Source organism: Lynx rufus, unplaced genomic scaffold (assembly GCF_022079265.1).
Source record: "Lynx rufus isolate CCGP_SWC_20201006 ecotype Redwood Valley unplaced genomic scaffold, mLynRuf1.p SCAF_10, whole genome shotgun sequence".
Classification (NCBI taxonomy): Eukaryota; Metazoa; Chordata; class Mammalia; order Carnivora; family Felidae; genus Lynx; species Lynx rufus.
The window spans coordinates 50,484,440-50,507,491 of NW_025814824.1; the positions used below are offsets into that span (position 1 = coordinate 50,484,440).

The 23,052-nt window shown below is 38.1% G+C and overlaps 1 pseudogene; it reads left to right on the plus strand.

Annotated features, from left to right (window-relative positions):
* Positions 1–2,514: 2,514 nt before the first annotated feature.
* Positions 2,515–7,805, plus strand: LOC124524306 (60S ribosomal protein L7a-like; annotated as a pseudogene).
* The last annotated feature ends 15,247 nt before the right edge of the window (positions 7,806–23,052 follow it).

A 23,052-nucleotide genomic window follows, 5' to 3' on the forward strand; every position in this document is an offset into this window, starting at 1 on the left:
CATGAAAATACTAAAACAAGAGACCCTGTGTATTTTATTTTCTTATTATTCCAATTTTTATTTTATTAGGTTTTTTGTTCTACTTCCAGTGTAGTTAGCATAGTGTTTTATTAGTTTCAGGTGTACAATATAGTGATTCAACAATTCCATACATCACCCAGTGCTCATTGCGATAAGTGTATTCTTAATCCCCCTCACCAGTTTATCCCATCCCCCACTCTCTTCCCCTCTGGTATCCATCAGTTTGTTCTCCATAGTTAGGAGTATGTTTTTTGATTTGTCTTTTTTTTCTTTGTTCTTTTTTTCCATTTTTCTTTTAATGTTTATTCTTGAGAGGGAGAGAGAGGGAGAGAGAGAGAGAAGAGAACATGAGCGGGGGAGGGGCAGAGAGAGAGGGAGACACAGAACCTGAAGCAGGCTCCAGGCTCTGAGCTGTCAGCACAGAGATGAACTGCAAGATCATGACCTAAGCAGAAGTTGGACGCTTAACCAACTAAGCCACCCAGGTGTCTCTCATTCGTTGTTTCTTAATTTACCCCTGAGTGAGATCATATGGTGTCTTTCTTTGACTTACTGTGCTTGGCATTATATACTCTAGATCCATCTTTGTTGCAAATGGCAAGCAAGATTTCATTCTTTTATATGGCTGAGAAATATTCCATTGTGTGTATATGTATGTGTATATATATGTATACACACACCTCTATCTATATACATCTTCTTTATCCATCATCTACTGATGGACACTTGGGCTACCTCCATAATTTGGCTGTTGTAAATAATGCTGCAATAAACACAGGTGTGCATACAGCCTTCTGAATTAGTGTTTTCATATTCTTTGGGTAAATAAATACCCAGTAGTGGGATTACTGGGTCACATGGTAGTTCTATTTTTAAGTTTTTGAGGACCCTCCACACTGCTCTCCACAGAGGCTGTACCAGTTCACACACCACATCCTCACCAACACTTGTTTCTTGTGTTGTTGATTGTAACCACACTGTCAGGTGTGAGGTGATATCTCATTGTCGTTTTGATTTTATTTCCCTGAAGATGAGTGATGTTGAACATCTTTTCATGTGTCTATTGGCCATCTATAGGTCTCCTTTCAAGAAATGTCTGTTCTTGAGACCTTGTATATTGTAACACAGGTATTCAAGTCTATTTCAAGTGCTGTACATAAAAAAATGCCATAGGGGCGCCTGGGTGGCTCATTTAGTTGAACATCTGACTCTTGATTCTGGCTCAGGTCATGATCCCAGGGTTATGGGATCAAGCCCCGTGTCAGGCTCCACACTGAGTGTGGAACATGCTTATGATTCTCTCTCTCCCCCTCTGCCTCTCTCCCCTGCTCATGCTCTTTACTATAAAATTTAACATTAAAAAATGGTTTAAATGCCATAAATTATCAAGTTTTTATATTCTTGAAATTAAAATAGCATTTCTAAGCATGACACAAAACCCAGAAACCAAAAAGCAAGACATTAATTACACTTTTATTTATTTATATATATATATTTTTAAATGTTTATTTATTTTTGACAGAGAGAGAGAGACAGAGACAAAGCATGAGCAGGGGAAGGGCAGAGAGAGGAAACACAGAATCCAAAGCAGGTTCCAGGTTCTGAGCTGTCAGCACAGAGGATGATGTGGGGCTCCAACCCACAAATCTGAGATCATGACCTGAGCCGAAGTCAGATGCTTAACTGACGGAGCCATGCAGGTGCCCCTAACTGCACTTCTAAAATAGCTTCTAGGGGTACCTGCGTGGCTCAGATGGTTAAACGTCTGACCCTTGATTTGCCTTAGGACATGATCTCGTGGTTCATGGGATAGAGCCCTGCACCAGGATTCTGTCTTCCTCTCTCTGCTCCTCCCCTGCTTGCATGCACGTGCACACGTGCTCTCTCTCTCTCTCTCAAAACAAACATTAAAAAAGAGAAAAAAGTAAAAGTGAAAAGCTTTATTATTACAAACTTCACAAATAAGGCTGAAGTACCAATGAGTGACAAACTGAGGAAAACATTTGAAGCCCATTAAAAGGGGATATGCGAAAGGTTGTTGCAGATGAATAGGCTGATAATAAAAGGGGACAGAAAGATGCAAAAAGGCAATTTAAATTGAGATAGATAAAAGGAAGATCTTCAACCTTATAATAATAATAAAAAGCTAAAATAATTTCATTTCTGGTCTATACTTTCACACTCCAGAACGGGATAAATGAGGAACTTTTCCAAGGTGTGAGGAAAAAGCTTATACTCCTACCCTATTAGTGGGGAATGTAAACAGCAAATGTTTTCTGGAGGCAGTTAGCAAATATTTACCCATTTTAAACATGCAGACCTTTTCTGCTAGCTACTCTGTGCACAGGGATTTATGTTAAGGATACATAGGCTCTAGTATGAGGAAATGTTTGAGTTCACACTCCATTAATCACAGAACGTAAGGTAGAAAAAACATGTAAGCCACTTAGACACTCAGTGCGTGTGTTTCTTCTGTATTCTACACTCTACACAATGGAGTATCAGTACTACAGGTCTGTACAACAGAGTATCATGTAGTCATTAAAATGTACGATACAGATCTGGATGTTAACACACATTCTAGATCAACTGATCAAAGATTTCTAGGATACTTTATTCAGTGAAAAAAGTTAGAGCATACATCAAATGACTGAATTCATCTCAATTATTAAAATTACATATATTTCTGTAGTCATTATGGAAGGGTCTATATCAAAAATTTGGAATAAAGTTGTCTTTGGCTGTTTTGTTTTTTTTAATGTTTTTCTGTATTATTTGAATCCATGCTATATATTCTCGAATACCCCCAAGGAAACAAAATTGGGGGTAGGATTACCCCCAAGCAAACAAAACTGGCTCTTGAGGAATAAAGAAAAAAAAATCATAGATATTACAATGGTATGTGGCTTTCCAAAACTCAGCCTTACCCAACAAAATATTATTCCTTAAGTACTTAATACTACTGGAGGTTGGGGGTGGGGTGGTAGAAAAAACAATGTCTAAAAAAGATCTTAGGGGGGCAGTAATGAAAAAAAAAGAGCTGAGAAATACTATTTCACATGGAATGAGTTACTTTTATAACTAGAAACCAAATTTAATTATCTCCATGATAACTGCTCTCAAGGAGTTATATTCATATGTCTAATTTCAAATCTAATTTGTTATTTTCAACCAAAAATCCCACTTGCATGTTCTACTCAAGAGAATATTTTTAAACTATGTTTCATTGAATACCTAAAAACGACCCTGCTAATGAAAAAAAACATGTTTAATGTCAGGTGTTGATCACAAGTTTTTATCTTATCACTTGATTAATTATAAAGAAATTACCTTGATCTCTCAGTTTCTTAAGAGTATTTATCGCTATGTTCACATACATATTTCTACTGCCACAGCGTTCATAAATGGCCTTTTCTTCTATTTTAGCCTAGACCATGAAGTGAATAATAAAAGATATTAAATCTCAAGATGATGGATAATAAATGTTTACAATATAATGGAATAAATATGGCAAAATATAACTCAAGGGATGGGGGAAAATGGCACAAATAAAAAGCAACTTATTTTACATTTTTCTGTTTATGGCTTTTGAGAGGAAAGAAAAAAAATTACCCCATGAATCAAATCGAGGAACTAGATACTTCTCTTCACAAACTAAAACCACAGTGTAGAGTACAAAAAGCCTACAGCGCATATTCATTTGATTCTCAAAGCAAGCCTCTAATGTATCAAAGGTGCTTATTATTATTCTCATTTGAGGAACAAAGGTTCAAGGGGGGAGAGAGAGGATAAAGAGGACAGAGAGGAGAGAGAGAATCCCAAGCAGGCTCCATGGCCAGCGCAGAGTCTGATGCAGGTCTCAATCTCATGAACTGTGAGGTCATGACCCGAGCTGAAATCAAGAGTGAGACACCCAGGTGCCCCAGTAATCACTATTTTTATGCTAGGATTCATGAAAATCCTAAAGGTCAGTAAAAGAAAACAAATGGATAAAAAAATGACAGAAACCAGTAAGGGTAATATAACGATAACATTTTATTAATGCTTTATTGGGCACCTAGTATGTGCAGGTTTGGTAGAATAGTCATTAAATGTTTTCTCAGTCTTCATTGTGAATCAGTAAGAATGGGTGCCATCATGACTAACTTGTATGAGGCTCAAGAAAAAGTAGATATCTTACTGTTGCAGAGCTAGTAAATGAATCCAGGAGTGACCAAACGTCAAAGCCAAGATTCTTCTCACTACACTAAACTTCACAGAGAGAAAGCCATGGGGGGTTGGGGAGAGGAGAGAAGAAAAGCAAATTGAAATAATAAAGGATAACATGCCTCTGTAACAGGTTGCTTTTTTGTCTGTCTTTGCATTGCCATTATTCTTCAACCAGTATAGAATCCTGGAGGAGACAGACTTCCAGAATGGCTGAACAAGAACGTTCATGAACTCACCTTCCCATAAAAATAATTAAAATACTGGCAAAACAACTAAAGTAACCATTTCAAAACTCTGAAAATTAACCAAAGCCACAGAACAAACTGAGAATTACTTAAGAGAAACTACTGAACCTCGGTAGGACAATGGAGTCTATACCATTTTAGCTTGAGGGTTTTCCCATTACCCACTTCCCACCTGCCAGCTTAATGCCATAGTGATAAAAAGTTGGCAGCCTGGTAGCCAACTGAGAGGATGGACTTCTTTTACAGCTACACTAAAAACATCATCCCCAGAACACAGACAATATTTTGTCTGAATAAGCAGCTCCCTGGAAAATCTATTCTCAAGGTGTTGTGGGTATTTGAGTCAGAACTCAGCTCATGGTGGGGGCGGGGGGACCCTATTGCCTGGGTGCTACTAAAACAATAGCAACTGGGTGGCAAGATGACAGCCACCTAAGGTTATGATTTCTTGTTGGGCAAACAGGAACCTGGCCAGGAATTTTAATTTTTTAATGTTTTTAATGTTTATTTTTTTGACAGAGAGAGAGAGAGAGAGAGAGAGCAGGGGAAGGGCAGAGAGACGGGGAGACCCAGAATCCAAAGCAGGCTCCAGGCTCTGAACTGTCAGCACAGAGCCTGCAATGTGGGGCTCGAACTTACCAACTGTGAGATCATGACCTGAGCTGAAGTCGGAAGCTCAACTAAGCCACCCCAAACCTGGCCAGGAATCTAAAAAACATTTTGGAGACCTAGGTGACCACAAAAAACTTTGAAAGGTCCTGACATATTCCTGGAGCTTAAAAGGTGGCCCGGGAAAGACCTGGGAAAAGATAAGACCCTACTCACTCACTACTGGCTGTTCTTGAAGCCCTGGAACAAGGACGTAAAAGCTAAGTCTGGCTGTCAACCTAAGTTTTAAGGCACTTCTTCTCACATAGATTCCCCCTGGCAAAGGGAGGAAGACATACAGACAAGGCATTTAAGGAAATTTTCTAACCAGTCATTGGCGAACAAGTGGATTATGCTGACAGAGGGTGATCCTTTTGAAGGAGGCCTTAAAATAAAAATTAAAGGCAAGAACTTAAAAATGCTACTGGAGAACTTAGTGGCCGTACATTGAAAGGAATACAGAATCTACAAAATTAGTTCAGTAAAGTCACTAAACAAGTAAGTAGCAACAAGACAAACCAAAACCTAGCAACAAAACAAAAATGTACCTGAAAACAGTTATTATTTAATCATACAGTTTGTAACAAAAAAATTATGAGTTATGTAAAGAAACAAAAAAGTGTACCTCATACAGAATAAAAACCAGCCAAGAGAAAATGTCCCTGAGAAAGTCCACATTTTGGACTTTAAGTACAAAGACTTTGTAAATATGTTTTAAAAATGAAAGAAACTATGTTTAAAGAAGCAAAGAAAATGGGGTCTTACCACATGGACAACATGAATAAAAAGCAATTTTAAAAATAAAAAGTTTTTAGGAATTCTGGAGCTGAAAAGTGTAAAAATTTTTATCAGTACTCTAGGGGGTCCACAACAGATACACTAGATGGTTATTTGAATTCACATGAGAATTAATATTGGTAAATATAACTTTATAGGAAAATATCAAAGAATATATGTGTTCGTATGTAATCATTTTCTCCTGTTTTAACAATGGCATAGAGCAGTAATTACAAAATGGTGTTGATAGGCTTATATAATGTTATAATCCATGTAATAATAATGGTATAAAGAAGGGGGTAGGAAACATATACTGGAACAAAATTTTTATAGGCTATTAAAATGAAGGCAGTTTTAATCTGAATTAGATTGTTTTAAATTAAAATGGTAAGTGTAATCCTAAAGGCAAAAAGTAAGACAGTAACCAAAAAAATATAGCCAAAGAAATGACATGGGCATTTAAATGATACACTAGAAAATATCTATATAACACAAAAGAAAGCACTAATTATAGAGAAAATAAAAAGACACAAGACATATAGAAAACAAATAGCAAAACACATGATGTAAATCCTCTTATTGGTCAGTACTTACTAAATGTTAATTGATTAAATACTCCAACTGAGGGAAGAGACTGGAAGAATCATGAAAAATATGTAACTCTACACTGTATACAAGGTAGACACTTTAGATCTTTAAGTAATATCTGCACCCCACACGGGGCTCAAACTTACAACCCCAAGATCAAGAGTTGCATGCTCTACCAACTGAGCCAGCCAGGCACCTCTAGATAGACACTTTAGAGTCAAAGACCAAACAGGTTGAAAGTAAAGGAGAAAAAAAGATGTACTTTGTAAATAGTAAAATATATGTGAAGTGGCTATGCTAGTATCAGACAAAGTAGATTTTTAAAACAAAAGTTGTTACTAGAGACAAAGACATAATGATAAGAGCCAATCCATCAGGGAGACCTAACAATTATTAACAAATATGCATTTAATAACAGAGCAGCAAAATACAGAAAGCAGCAGCTGACAGAACTCAAGTGACAAATAACAATTCAACATTAAGAATGGATACCTAAAGTTTCTCTCTTCTCCAACCATCCAAGATGCTGAAAGGAAGGAATGTCAAGGAGAGGAAGGTGGCCTGGTGCCTGCTGTTGTGAAGACGCAGGAGGCCAAGAATTTAGTCAATCCCATTTGATAAAAGGCCCAAGAATTTTGGCATCAGATGGGACATTCAGCCTAAAAGGGACTCACCCACTTTGTCAAATGGCCTTGCTACATCTAGCTGCAGCAGCAAAGGGTTATTCTCTATGAACGTTTAAAAGTGCCACCTGTGATTAGCCAGTTCACCCAGGGCTTGGACCACCAAACAGCTACTCAACTGCTTAAACTGGCCCACAAATACAGACTAGAGATAAAGCAAGAGAAGAAGCAGAGATTGTTGGCCCAGGCTGAGAAGAAAGCTGCTGGCAAAGGGGATGTCCCCACTAAGAGGCTGCCCATCCTGTGAGCTGGGGTTAATACTGTTACCACCTTAGTGGAGACAAAGAAGGCTCAGCTGGTAGTGATTGCACATGATGTGGACCCCATTGAGCTGGTTGTCTTCCTGCCTGACATGTGTCCTAAGATGGGGGTTCCCTAGTGCATTATCAAGGGGAAGGCCAGGCTGGGTTGTCTGGTTCACAGGAAGACTTGTACCACTGTCACCTTCACACAGGTTAAGTCAGAAGACAAAGGAGGTCTGGCTAAGCAGGTGGAAGCCATCAGGACCAATTGAAAAGACAGATATGATGAAATCCACCCCACTGGGGAGGCAATGTCCTGGGTCCAAAGTCTGGCTTGCATTGCCAAGTTGGAAAAGGCAAAGGTTAAAGAAATGGCCACCCAGCTGGGCTAAATGGATGCTGAATTTTCTGTACATAAAGTAATAAAAAGTTCTCTTTCAGCCAGTGTCAAAATAAAAAAAAAAAAGAATGGAGACCTCTGTACCCTACTTCAATAATGGAAACAAGTCAAATGGTGAAGAAAATAAAATATTCCAACAACACTATGAATCAACTATACCTAGAAGACATCTATAGAACACTCTGTGCAACAATAGCAGAATATATAATGCCTCTCAAGCAGATACAGAACATTTTCCAGAACAGATCATGTGTTAGGCCATAAAATAATGCTCAATAAATTTAAAAGGATTTAAATCACAGAAAGTATGTTCTCTGATCACAATGGTATTAGATTATAAGTCAACAACAGGAAATTTGGGAAATTCACAAATGTGTGGAAATTACACAGTGGGGCAAAGAAGAAATCACAAACGAGATTTAAAAACTGAGATGCATTTAAATGGAAACACAACATACCAAACCTTTTGAGTAGAGAATAATTCCTATTGTAAATGGCTAACCTAAAAATAAAATGGAAATTAAAAACTTTGCCTTCCATCTTAAGAAACTGTAATTTTACTAGTAAACCAAACCCAAAGAAAGCAGGAAAGAAATGATAATGAGTAGAAATAAATGAAATGAAGAATTTTCTAAAATAGAGATAACTAAAAAAGCAAAAGTTGGTTCTTTGAAAAGGTCAACAACATTGACAAAACTTTGGCTAGGCTAAGAAAAAAGAAATAAGACTCGAATTACTAAAATCAGTAATGGAAGAGAAGGCATCACCACACAATTCACAGAAATAAAAAGAATGATAAAGAAATACTATGAACAAATATATACCAATGTATTATAAAATTTAGATGACATGTGAAATTTTAGAAAGATAAAACCTCATGAAATTGACTCAAGAGTAGACCTATGAGATGAATTGGTAATTAAAAAAATATCCACAAACCCAGACCTCATTGATGAATTCCCCTAAACATTTAAACAAGATTAAAAAAAAAAAAAAGGAATAGTAACCATTCATAAGATCTTCCAAAAATTAAAAAAGGGAACATTTTACATCTCATTCTATTAGGTCAATATAACCCTGAGACTCCAAAAAAATAAGTTACTACAAGCAGAGAAAGCTACAATGTCCATCACTAGAATAAAGAAAATGTGGTACCACAAGTAATAAAGTATTATTCAGCTGCCAAAAAGAATGAAATTCTGATATGTGCTACAACATGAATGAACTATGGAAACATTACACTAAGTCAATGAAGCCAGAAACAAAAGGACAAATATTGCATGACTCAACTTAGATGAGGTACCTGTAGTAAGCAAATTCACAGAGATAGAAATTAAAATAGAGGTTACCTGGGGCTGAGGCGGGGAGAGAAGAATGAAAAGTTATTCGTTACCTTAATAGGTACAGAGTTTCTATTTGGGATGAAGAAAAAGCTCTGGAAATGGATAGTAGTGATGGTTAAACAACATTGTGAAGGTACTTAGTAACACTGAATTGTGCACCCAAAATGGTTAAAATGAGAAATTTTATGTCATGCATATTTTATCACAATAAATATAACAGTAATGGGGTACCCAGGTGGCTCAGTTGCTTGAGTATCCAAGTCTTGGTTTCAGCTCAGGTCATAATCCCAGGGTTGTGGGATGGAGCCCCATGTTGGGCTTCATGCTGAGAAAAGTAGTATTTAAAAAAAAAATACAGACTCGTGTCTGTAGACCTAATTAACATTGACACAAAAATTCTAGCATACTGAGTCCAGCAACATAAAAAGACTATACACCGTGACCAAGGGTGTTTATCCAAGAAATGCATGAGTTTAAGATTAATAAAAAAAATTAATAAAAAAATTTTATTTATTAATAAAGTCAAGATGATAAGACACTTAAACTAGGAATAGAAGGGAACTTCCTCAACTTGATAAAGGACATGTAAAAAAAACAACTAAAAAACCACCTACAGTAACCACTGTACTTAACGGAGAAAGACTGAAAGCTTTCCTCTTAGGGAAAGGAACAAGACAAGAATGCCCCCTCTTACCACCTCCACGCAATATTCTACTGGAAATTTATGCTACAGAAATCAAGCAAGAAAATGAAATAAAATATATACAGATTGGAAAGGAAAGAGTAAGACTGTGTCTATCTGCAGTTGGTATCATCTTCTTTGAAGAAAATCCCAAGGAATTCACTGAAAACTATTAGAGTTAATAAATAGGGGCGTGCCTGGGTGGCTCAGTCAGTTAAGTGTCTGGCTTTTGACTTTGGCTCAAGTCATGATCAAGGTTTTTGAGTTCAAGCCCCTCATTGGGCTCTGCGCTGTGTGTAGCCTGTTTGGGATGCGCTCGCTCTCTCTCTCTCTCTCTCTCTCTCTCTCTCTCTCCCCCCCACTCTGTCCCTTTCCCACTTGTGCATGCTCTCTTTCTCTCTCTCTGTCTCAAATAAATAAACTTAAAAAATTAATAGGCATATAAGGGTTCAAGACACAAGATAAAAAGTATTAATTGTATTTTTGTACACTGGGTATGAACAATATGAAAATAAAATTACAAAAATAATTCCATTTATAATAGTGTTAATACAGTATCTAGGAATAAATTTAACAAAAAAGTTAAAGACTTATACTCTGAAAATTACAAAACACTGTTGAAAGGAATTAAAAGATAAAAAAAACCCATAAGACATTCCATGTTCATGGTTCACAAGACTTAATATTGTTAAATGACAATCCTCCACAAATTGATCTAGAGATTCAAAGCAACTGCTATCAAAATTATAATCCAGTATTTCTGTAGGAAATACAAGCTGAACCTAAATGTTATATGGAAATTCCAGGGACCCAAAACAGTTTAAAAAATTTAACAAATATGGAGGAGTCACGTTTCCAACTTCAATACTTACTACAAAGCAATAGTAATTAAGATTGTGTAATACTGGTATAGGATAGAAATAGAGATCAATGTAATAAAATGAGTCCAGAATTTATGTTCATTTACATCTAGTATTTATGATCAACTGATTTTTGACAAAGGTGACAAGACAATTAAATGGTGAAAAAATAATCTTTTCAACAAATGGTGCTGTGACAATTGGATATCCACATTCAAATGAATGTTTGGACTCCCTGCCTCATACCTTATGTAAAAGTCATTTAAAAAAGTGAATCCTATGCTAAATGTAGTAACTAAAACTGTAAAATTCTGAGAAAAAATAAAGTAGTAATAAATCTTTGTGTTCTTTGTTTCTTAGATAGGATACCAAAATCACACATGACAAAGAAAAACAGATGAATTGGAATATATCAAAATGAAGAACTTTTTGTAATGCAAATGATCCAGTCAAGACAGTAAGAATACAACTCAAAGAAAAAATATTTGTAAATACTGTATCTACTAAGACACTTGTATCCAAAATATATATAGAACTCTCAAAACTTGATAAAAAGACAACTAAAAATATATGCAAAGGAACTGAACATGTGTGTACAGACATATCCAAGAAGACATACAAATGGCCAAAAAGCACAGAAAAATATGTTCAACATCATTAGGCATTAGGGAAATCAAAGTCACAATTAGATACCATTTCATGCCCAATAAGTTGGCTCCACAAAATATAGGTAACAAGCACTAGCATGGATGTGAAGAGACTAGAACTGTTCACATCACTGATGGGCATATACAACAGTGTAGCTACTCTGGAAAACGGTTTGGTATTTCCTCAAAAAGTTAAATATAGAATTGTCATTCAACCCAATTATATGCTCAAGAGAAACATCATCATCTGTTGACACAAAATCTTACAATGTCCATTTATGTACAAATGTTCATTAATAACCAATAAATGGAAATAGCCCAAATGTCCATCAACTGATGAACAGATGTGTATATCCATAAACCAGTCTTATTTGGCAAGAGGAAATTCAGTAATGATGCATACTACAGTATGGATGACCCTTGAAAACAGTATTCTAAGTGAAAACATTAAGTGGGTCACAACAAAATCCCTTATTATCAGAGTCCTCATTCTAGAAATGTCCAGAAGAGCAAATTACAGAGAAGGTAAGTGAGTGGCTGCCCAAGGCTAGGAGAGATATGGAGGGCTAGGGGAGTGACAGATGAACGGTAACAGATGATCTCTTTGGGGTGATAGAATTGTGTTAAGATTAATTGTAGTGATTGCACAAGTGGTTGATTTGAGTATATATACTCAAAGTCACTCCAGTGTACACATAAAATGGGTGAATTAATAGGGTATGTGAAGTATATCTCAATGAAACTGTTAATAAAGAGAATCTTCTGAGTCCTTCTTCGCTCTTAATACAAGAATCTGTTATGATGACAACTCACTTATATCCCCAATGTTTCTAGCAACTGGCAGTTCACTACTCTCTAAGAAACAGCAATTTTATGGGCAGAGGTGTCAGTTATAAAGATCTTCCTCACAATTGGGTAAGATTTGCCTCTCGTTGCTTTCACTCATGGTCCTTTTCATAACCTCCCAGAGAAGTGGGAATTAGCCTCAACCAAGCCCAAATCTAGTGTTCAGATGTGTGTTTGTCTAACAGTATTTAAAATATTAAAAATTTTAATATTTAAAATATTAAAATACTTTAACATAAAAAGTCTTCGAGGACTAGAAATCTGTAAATATTGACCTTGAATTGCCAAACTGCAATTATCAGATGGAGCTGAGTAGTGTTTTTCCCCTTTAGATTGCACTTATTGTGTGTATGAGCCATAGTTCCCTGACTCCTTATTACTCCCAGAGTCCACAAAGGCTTTTGAAGATATGCATGGGGACAGGAGCTATGGTTATTGCTCCTGATTTGTAAGGTTTCATTTTGGAAAAAAAAGGCTTTGAGTAGATTTGCAAAGACAAGTGCCTCCAAGAGACCAGATCTGGCCCATAAATGAGCATAAATAGTGGTATGTAATAGGGAGTAGTGGGGACTATGGCTCACTTGACAGTATATGCTTCATATAAAGGAGGGAAGACACTGCTCAGATTAATATACTATTGGCCTTGACAAGTGGGCGCCTGAGTGGCTCAGTCGGTTAAGCACCAACTTAGGCTCAGGTCAGGATCTCAGGATTCATGAGTTCAAGGTCCACTTCAGGGGAACCCTGCTTCTCTCTCTCACCCTCTCTCTCTGCCCCTTGTGGGATTCTCTCTCTTTCTGTCTTTCTGCCCCTCACTCACTTGAGCCCTCCCCCCAAAAATAAAAAATTAAAATTAAAAAAAAAAAGACAATTATAGGACTAAGACAGTTTTTGTCACTAGAGTAACCAGGGTACTCTTTACAACTTAAGGATAGCAAAAAGATCCTCTAGGAACCAGTCCCACAGCCTGGTTTCAAAAAAGGGGAAGAGAAAAAGAATAAAGTTGTTTCTTGAGGTTTTTTTTTTTTTTCCAATATAATACTTTTGAAGTGTGTGTCTTCAGATATACTGACCTTGTTAACAGCCTCATCCTCTGTTTTATAAACTGTCAAATACTTCTCAACGAAGAGGTTGACATAGCGTTGTCTTACTTCCTCAGGGACTTTGACAGAGGATTCTGATGTGACTAAAGCCCGCTTCCGATGAGCCACTTTGTATTTCGGCATCTTGTTAAAAAGAGTTGTTGATTAGCGAAAAGAAAAACACATTTTTCTGTTTAAAATTCCTACTATGTGTAGGAAACAAGTACAACTATCTCAGTTAAGTTCTCTATCAATTAAATTCAAAACTAATTTAAAGTTATAAATTCATTAAAAATAAAGTAAATGGGAAGGCGCCTGGGTGACTCAGTCTCATGGTTCCTGAGATCAAGTCCTGCATCGGGATCTGCACAGTGAGGAGCCTGCTTGGGATTCTCTCACTCCCTCACTCTCTGTCCCTCTCCTGCTTGCACACATGTGCTCTCTCTCTCTCTCAAAAAGAAACATTTAAAAAATAGAATAAATATAAGGCATAATGTTACCTACACTCACAAAAGGGAGCCATGAGGATGCGGAATCAGTGAAGCTACCTGTGAGTATCCCATTCTAGCTGACCCGATTACTCAAATCATCTCTCTACTCTCCACAGCCAGAATCTTAGAGCTCTGGTGTGCTCTTCTCAGCAAATAGGAAAGTTTGTCACGTACCATTCTTAAGAAGAATTTATGTCCCAACGTCAGTTACCATTTCACAAAGAAAAATGCTCAGATTAAATAAAAGTTATCAAAGATTTATACATACTCAATATTGTCAGTAATATCCCAGCTATAAATAATGTTAGCATTCCTTTAGAAGAACTTATTGATACTTTGAGAACTGTACAATCAGTGAATCTGTCTCACTTTTGGGGGAGGGGGGTAAAAAAAAGTTACACTTTCCTGTAGTTGTTCCCTTGAAGCACAAAGATGTTTTAGGAGGAAGAAATCCTTAAAAGTGACAGGTAGTTTTCTGCTGAAGAATACTTAGTAAACAGAAAAAAAAAGTAATTGCCACAAATAGGAGAAAAATTACTAAGGAGGGACTGCCATCACTGATGGCATAATTTATGAAAGGTCCACCTGCCTCTCTCTCTCTCTCTTTCACATACACACACATATACACCCCTCACTGGATGTCTCTTGAAAGGTATATTCCAACGTGAAACTTTCCTTTGAAAAAAAGTTGAGGAGTCAATCAGAGCCACTGAAGTTTTACGTCTAAAATATGCCTAATATTTCCAGGAACAGGATAAACAACATAGTTCAATATGGACACACAGACATAAATCCCATCATAAAATGACAATAACTATCTGACAGTAACTAGAAAAAGCTGAAATTTCTCTCTGGTGTCTGCCATGTATCTGAAGGAGGGATCTCCAGGAAAAAAATATATATATATATTTTGTTAATATAAAATATATTTTTATATAAAAATATTTTTATATAAAATATAATTATATATATATTCAATCTCCCAGGACCTCTATATGTAGACAGGTAAGTTGATTATTAGCACTAAAATTCTGGCCTTCAGACCTAGTTTATAATACCTTTACAGGAAAAGCAGCAACACTTTTCACAGGAATGTGTGATCTGCTTGGTTTTGCATTTGGCTTTTCCCTTGATAGAAATACATCCTGATGAAGCTTGGTTGATGTAAGTGAATTTTCTGAGATGTTTCAATGACAAAAAAAAAAAAAAAAAAAGAAAAAGACAGAAAAAAAAAAGGTAAGAGTTAATGACATTAGCCTCAGATGATTAGAGTTTAATTATCAATTCAAGGTTTCATAATACTTCCTTTACAGACTCTATTTTTTTTCTTGAAACAAAATGTAAACACAAAAAATTCCCAATAGCTAACCCCAGTATCATCTATAAGGACAAATTTAGATAATTTATAAAGCAATTCACTTTATGTAGAAATGCTTATAAGGTATTACCATCTATAGCTTAGCATTTAGGGACAAACAGCATACATTATATAAATATCATGCTAATCATATTTTTCACATAAAGTTCCACGTGAATGACTCAGCTATAATTGGTAATATATGGATTTCATAGGAAATGCTTTTTAAAATAAGGTAAAATCCCATTTCTTGACTAAGTGATTTTCTCATACCTCCTGAGACTCTCCTTTGGGTCTGAGAGACTGGACATGCAAATGTAGTTTTCTTTTGTTCTGAAGTGGCAGCAACAAAAGCCTGCCCACTCTTTATGTCAGCCGTGATCTGTGCTGCCTGTTGCTGGGCACGAAGGATGCCAGGGCGACTCATCAGTGGTGCCATTGGTTCCCTGAATGGGCTAAGGATGTCTTTACTGGTTGGAACCTATACAGCATCAACACAAAACGGAAGAATGATTTTAAGAAGTTTTAAAAAGACTGATCATTTCACTATCGCTTTTTGCACAAAGGCTTGTGGAATGGACTACATTTGTAATACCCCATGTGATTCAACACACACATAAGTGGAGTATCCCCAGAAATATGCAGAGATAAAACTGAACCTTTGAAGCATTTACTTTAGTAAAACTTTTGTGAACTGAGAGACATTAATTCTCATATGAAAATGACACTTCACTTTGTATGAAGGTAAAAGTGTTAATCAAACTGCTAACAAGACATATCTGACCAAAGTGACTAGAATTTGAAGTTAAGGAAAGAATTCTTTAGGTAACCAGGCTTAAGTATCCGGTGACTCATAAAGGGAGAAAGAGCAGGCTAGCATCAGACTTCTCTACAGCAACATTCATTACAATAAGAGAATGAAGGCGTGCCTGGGTGGCTCAGTCAGTTAAGTGTCTGACTTTGGCTCAGGTCATGATCTCACAGTTCTTAAGTTTGAGCCCTGCATCCTGCTCTGCACTGACAGCTCAGAGCCTGGAGCCTGCTTCAGATTCTGTGTCTCCCTCTCTCTCTGCCCCTCCCCCGCTCATGCTGTCTCTTTCTCAAAAATAAGCATTAAAAAAAATAATGAAAAAAGAAGAGAATGGAACACCAGAATGTTTAGCTTGATTAGTAACAAATGTCCTATAAAATGTCCTACATTCGTAGGAAATGTCCTACAAAACAAGGAAATAAAATTTCACCCAGATTGACAAGGTTTTAAAAAATATTTAATACCCATTTTTGGTCAAGGTTTGTGGGAAGGGAACTCTGAGACACCACATAGGAATGTACACTGTCACAATCCTTCTGGAAGGCACTATGGCGATATACTTTTAAAATGTTAAAACTATCTTCCTTTGTCCTGTTGCTTACGATTTGTGAGAATTTATTTTAAGGGGGGGGGGAATCACTGATAAAACCAACCAATACTTAAATAGAAGAATGGGGGGGGTTACATAGCAAAGTAAAATGAAAACTATAAACACTGTATCATTTGCCAATAAAGGAAAATAATGTTTCCAAAAATTTTTTCCTAAGAGAAGGGGAAAGAAATGATTTTCGTAAGTACCTATATATCTGACCCTTGGATACAATATCACCATTTCACAGATAAAGAAAATAAAGCTCTGATAAATTAAATAACTTGCCCAAGGACATCCAACATCAACAAAGAACTAGAATCCAAGTTCTTATTTGTGACTTGGGAGCATAAACTCTTTTGATGTCATGCAGAACATTCTGTTGTCAGTGTCTACGAAGTGCAAATAATACAGAGAATTGAGCAGAGAAATAAAGCTTGTTAAATGGCACTTTTTAACACAGAAGTGTTAAAGGAGTACTACTCACACCAGTGCCTTTTAACTTCTTTACATGCCAGCATTTACCATGTTACAAGAGATTTACATGATTTTGAGAATCTACAGTCGATTCCCCTTATTCACCACACTTCTGTTCTATAGAGTCCCACAAACAATGAGTTAGTGAATACTGAACCGTTGCTCCTAGGGCATATACAGAGTCAGGTTCAGGTGAGTCTCTGATCACACTTTTGCCAATCAATCAATAACCTAACCTTGCTTTCTGTGTGTTTCTGTTTAAAGACACCTTAGTTAGTACATATTGCTGGTTCATGAACATTGAATTCGTAGTCAATAGCACTGTAACTTATGCCTATAAAAAGCTTATGTAACACATCTCTGTAAGGCAGACTTCTTGCTCTTAGGAACACTGGATGACCCTATATTTGGGGGCCATTTTAAATAGCAAAATCACCAACAAACAACACAAACATGCAAAGAACGCGGCACTAAATAGATTGAGAAAAGGACATATGTTAACAGTATGAGAACTAAAACAAGAAGGCAGTATTGCCTTGTTCAGCCTTAGCTGAGAATGTGTGTGAGAGGTAATTTTTTTGCCATGACACAGGCCTACAAAGGTCCCCCAAAACACGAGTCATGATTTTAAGGTTACAAATTAACTTCAGTGAAGAGAAGAATTTGCAAATGCAGAATCTGGAAATACTGAAGATCAACCATAGTCATTTTGGTTAGAAGTCTATGTGATAACAACATCCCTGCTTTTCATGAAAATGTTAATGGGGGAAAAAGTGAATGTGGAAAACACTTACAAACAGATCAAGTTACTGAGTGTACACTTGTGCCCCCAGGTGGCTAACAAGACACTAAGTATTGGAATATACTTAAGGCTCAAAATGGCAAGGCATGCATTTTATAAAATAATGTGCCCCGTAAGACCAGGAGCTAAGGAACTCACATTGAACTTGGCAATGTGTGCAATTCTCTTTTTGGGTCCAGAAAGGTTTTGATAATACAACTTATCTAATCCCGTTTGCTTTCCTGAAGCCTAGTGGGAAAAAGATAAGAATTACCCAATTTCAGCAGACTACAGGCATATTTAGCACGTTTCCCGAAGAGCCACAGGAATCCAAGCTATAAAATACTAGGCAACTTATTTATTAAGCAATAATTCACACAAAACCTAACTTGAATAATTTGACATGCATACACGACTACAGAGGATTCCTCTAAGCTGGGAAATCAACTGTAACCATGTAATACCGTGGCTTCTGCAGGCTGTTGAGTCTACACGACACTATAGCCAGCCAATTGTCAAGGTTTTCACTGTGTTGTTCTAATAGATTATTAGCCCCAAGTATTAGAGCGTATATATTAGATACGCCCGTTATATAATTTCTATTTCTACAGAGGGCAGAATAGAGTATGCGTTTAAGGGAAATGCCTTCAAATTTAGGAAAAGGATTTAGAAGAAAAAACGGACTGACCTGTTTAGTAGTCTCTCCCTTACAAGCTTCACTTTCTGTGAACTCTGTGAAAATTCGAAGGCATTCCTTCCTAGTGTCACCGGAATGAGAGGGAGTGTCCTCCTCAGTAGGTTCCTTACCAAAATCAAATTGGACTACCTTGCGGTCCTCAAAAGTAGTGAGGTCCCGACTATTGTCTGGTCTTTCTAACACTTCGCCTTCTGCACGCTCACCTGCGGGAGAGACCTGGGGCCGGCTTGAATACCAACCTTCAGTTTCTTCATTGTGAGGACTGTCAATTGTTTTTACATATTTTTTGTGATGTGGATACCTTTCATTATGCATTCTGTTCTGTTTTTCTTTGTCACTGAGAGGTGCATGAGATATGCTCTCTCCGGAAATACAGACATAGTTTTTCCCACCACCACAGCTTCCCATCTTAGGGAGGTGGTTTTTAGCACGATTCAAGTTTACGTTACTTTTAATATCTAGTGAGCTATGCGTGAGCAATTCTGGTGGTTCTGATTTGTTATCGTCATCATCTACTTGTGTGGTTAGTTGGGTTTTATCGATTTTTTCCTCTTCTGTGCCAGTAATTTGAAGACTCCTCTCCTCTGGGGACATTATAGGTACCCTTTCATCCATATTCTGATATTTGAAGCCTCTCAATGGTTTAGGTTTCTTAGAAGTAGGCATGATTGGAGGTACATCTATTACAAGGTCATCTTCATCAGATTCTTGAAGATTTATTGTAATTCTTATTGGTGAAACATGAGGCCTTTGGCTCTCCTGGGACATGTGGCGATTCTCATCCACAGATTTTTTCAAGCGGCAGACTTGCTGTTCGTCAGGCTCAGCCTGTGTCGCTTTCGATGCCCCAAGCAGCTCTGCAGAATAATTCAGCAAGGGATCATATTCAAGATCAGTTGCTGGACATTTGTGGTCCAGTACATACTTTCTGGCCTGACTCTCTTCATTCTTTGATGGCTCGTGCCACTCTTCCTTTGGAAGCAGGCGATTTTCAAGAAAATCTTGCCTCATATTTGTATTCCTGAAGGAGGTCATGTGACTTTGCGATGGCTCTTCATGTGTTAAAGCAAGCTTGGAGAGGCTCTTCTGCTTTTCTTCAACCTCAGTCTTGACGGATTCAATTTCTTTGCTGAGCCTTTCCAGTTCTTCCATGGTTGTGCCTAGTTTTGTCAATGCAAGAGAAGTTTTGTTTTATCTTTAAAAATCACTTCAGATGAAATGCAGACTCCAGAATATCCTGGACAAGGAGTTTACTATCAAAAGGACATTAGCTCTTCCAAACCCAGCCATCTACTAACTGATCGGTTCTTAGAAGCAGAAGAAGTCAAGAACTAGCTCTGTTTAAGTCTTTGAAATGTCGAGCTCATCTCCATGACTGATTAAAGTACATTCGTGCCTTATTACTAAAGTGCCCCACCGATGTGGGGCCAGGTTTATACATAATTATTAAACTCTGTCAAACATGATATAGTTTGGATAGAGCCTATTGAGATTATTTACCAACCAATGACAATTTGGAACCAGTTCAAATACCCGAATGCCACTAACACTGAATTGTACATCGTTTCATACACCAATATATCTTCTCTAAGAAAACATTATTTAAAGCACTAGTCTTTCCTTAATTCAGTGGGCTTCAAAATTTTCATTAAGGTCCCTGGTAGTCTACTGATTGTCTCAAACATAAACTGCCCCCTTCCCTTGCCCACCAACATAAAAAATCTTAAAAAAAAAAATCAATCAATAAAACAAAACTCTAGAGCAGCTGGATTCACACTCCTGAGAAAAAAGCAGGATAGTAACAAGAGAAAAGGCTCACAGTAACAGCTGTTCCCAATACCTGGCAGCTCCTTTCTGACTTTTAACTAAGGAAATCAAAAGTTTCTTCCCTCTTTTCAAGATACATTTTCCTATATCATTTATGGGATAATTTATACACTTCTCTCTTCTCTCAAACAAGAGATTTCAGATAGAACATGTGGTCCAACTTTTAACCTGTGAATTTATTTTCGATAATCCACATGTTTTGATAACACACATGCTGCTTTTTTACACAAGGAGCTCTCTCCTGGCTCAACAACCTCTCTTTTCCTGTTACATTAACACTGCTGAAATGTACAAGAATGGGTTACAAAGGTGAATGACATTTGGGAGGAGGAAGGAGAAGGCCAAGAGCAAGCCCCAAAACGAGAACTATCCTAGGATCCAAACATACACGCCTGGATCTAATTTCTCTTTAAATAAACGCGGACAGGGGTCTAAACTCAGGATAACCACCTGGAACTGCATTCTGGCATCAGCTGGGTTTCATTTGGTTGCCTTGATTGAGGAAGGACTGTTTAAGCAGTGCTTTGGGGGCACTATTGAAAAAAAAAATGTGTTTATACTTTCTCTCCATCTCACAAGTTAAAAAAAACAAAAAACTTTTTTCCCCCACCAGAAGCTTTATTTGGAGGGTTAATTTTGAAGTTTGAAGGCACACTTAAGAACCTTTGGTCAGGCTACAGGTGCCTGAGAAAATCTCCTTTGGATTATAAACACTTCTTGCTGCAACCAGGGTCCCACCGCACCTCCTTTCACCAGAGCATAGTAAACCCCTTAGAGTAATTCCATGATGGGTATGGGTGACACAAGTCCACGCACATCCATCTCACAGCCAGCAAACCTGTGCATGCCTTTCTAGGATCCAGCGCGGCGGGAGCAGGCATCTCCTGGTCGGTAGCAGGGAGACCACAGCCCAGCGAGCGCCGCTCGCCCCGCCTCCCTGATCACGTGACGACGTGGGCAGGGAAACCCAGGTAGAAACGGGCATGTGCGCGGGGCTCTCAGTCACTGCACCCCATGTGCCCTGTCCTTTGGACCCAGGAAAGAGGGGCTCTTGAGACAACCAGCCCACTCCATCTTCCCGAACATTACTGCCCCTCCACGCCCAGGTTTCAGGAATCATGGGACCACCCAAAAGGCCTGAGAAAAACTCTCCCACTTAGGATCCCCATAGCACCATTACTGTTCAACATATCTCAAAACATACTTTTCATGGGAGGGATAAAGAAAAAGGGAATAGAGGTTGGCACTTAAGGCTCCTGATCCTGGGTGTGATGCTGGGGAGATTTTGCTCTTGGAGACTCGGGGACAACTTGGTTCTTCTCCTAAAGCAAGAGCTTTTCTCTTTTAACAGCCACCCTTAAGGAATTGCCCTTAAGTAGCCAGTAGGAAAATAGATCAAAGTACCTCTTTGTGGGCTGGGGAAGAGGCAGATTATGGGCATCAGAGAAAGGAAATAAGAGTCGAGACAGAATGCTTGGGAGACAGAAATTAAAAAGCAATTTTTCATGACCTTTCAGGGCAAACAGAGATCTAGAGAACCTGCTGAGGAAATGCACGTTTGGTTAGTAGAGGACAAATGAGGCACCCCCACCCCCAACACACAGACAGACAGGCACACACCAGCCCGGGCTTACTTCTTACTTCTCTCTCTCCTTACTTCTAGACCAAGCAAGAGGCCAGAGGTGGATACTAGTAAGGTTACCTGATATGCTTCATGCCCCACCCCCACTATAACTTGACTGAACTTTACAATGGTATCTGCAGTGGTCTCCACAAGCTATGCCAATTGAGGATGAGACACCAATTTTTAAAAATATGGTTTACATCTCTTTTGGCCATTTAAACTATAGTAATGAAATATTGATTAATTCTTTAATACTTTTGAGTCCTGGAGAGAAGTTGGGTCATTAAAATGCGACTTACATCTATTTCTATCAAGGAAATTTTCAAGGGTGGGTGAAGAAAAGAGGTGGGAGTGAATGGTAGTCAACCCCTCACGCCCACCTGACATTTTTTTCCATAAGCCCTTTCTCACCCCTGGATTCAACATGGCTCCCATGGCTCCTCCACACCTGGAGGACTTTCAAGCAGCTGCAACCATCTGCCTCACTCATTTCCCACTGCATTTCCTGGTGTCTGAACTGACAATACAAATGCTGGCACTGACCCCCGGGACGGTCCTAAGGGCACGGAAAATGGCAAAAGGACCCAGCAAAGGGTAGCATGGGCTACTGCTCAAGGCCACCCCTGAGTCACGATCTGTACACTCTCTGAGCCTACCTGAGATGAGCTGCCTTGCCACGTCTTTTCGCTCAGGGGTAGGTCTTATATAGTCCCAAGCTACTCAAAGGCGGAGCTTCCTAGCTTTCCCAACCAATGGTAAGACTGGGGCTGGAGTCAAGGGAGAAAACAGGGAGTGAGCAAATGACTGAGAATCCACAGTAGGGGAAGTGGCAGGTGAGTGGAAAGAGTGTGTCTATCCTCCATGGGGAAGGTTCATAGAGGCATAAGCTAGGGGTGGGGAGAACAATTTTCCAAGAACTTAAAGGACCCTCAGTTAAGGAGCCTTCCACCATATTTTTGTGGGGCTGACCTTGCTCCTAAATAGCGTCCTTTGGTTTTTGTTATATTTGACTGTTAGCCTTCACGGATCACAGAGAGAACCATGCTTTGGAAGAACATCTTAGTTTTGCCCCTCTCACTCAGGTGATCTTAGACAAGGCATCTGACTTACCTGAGTTTTCATTTG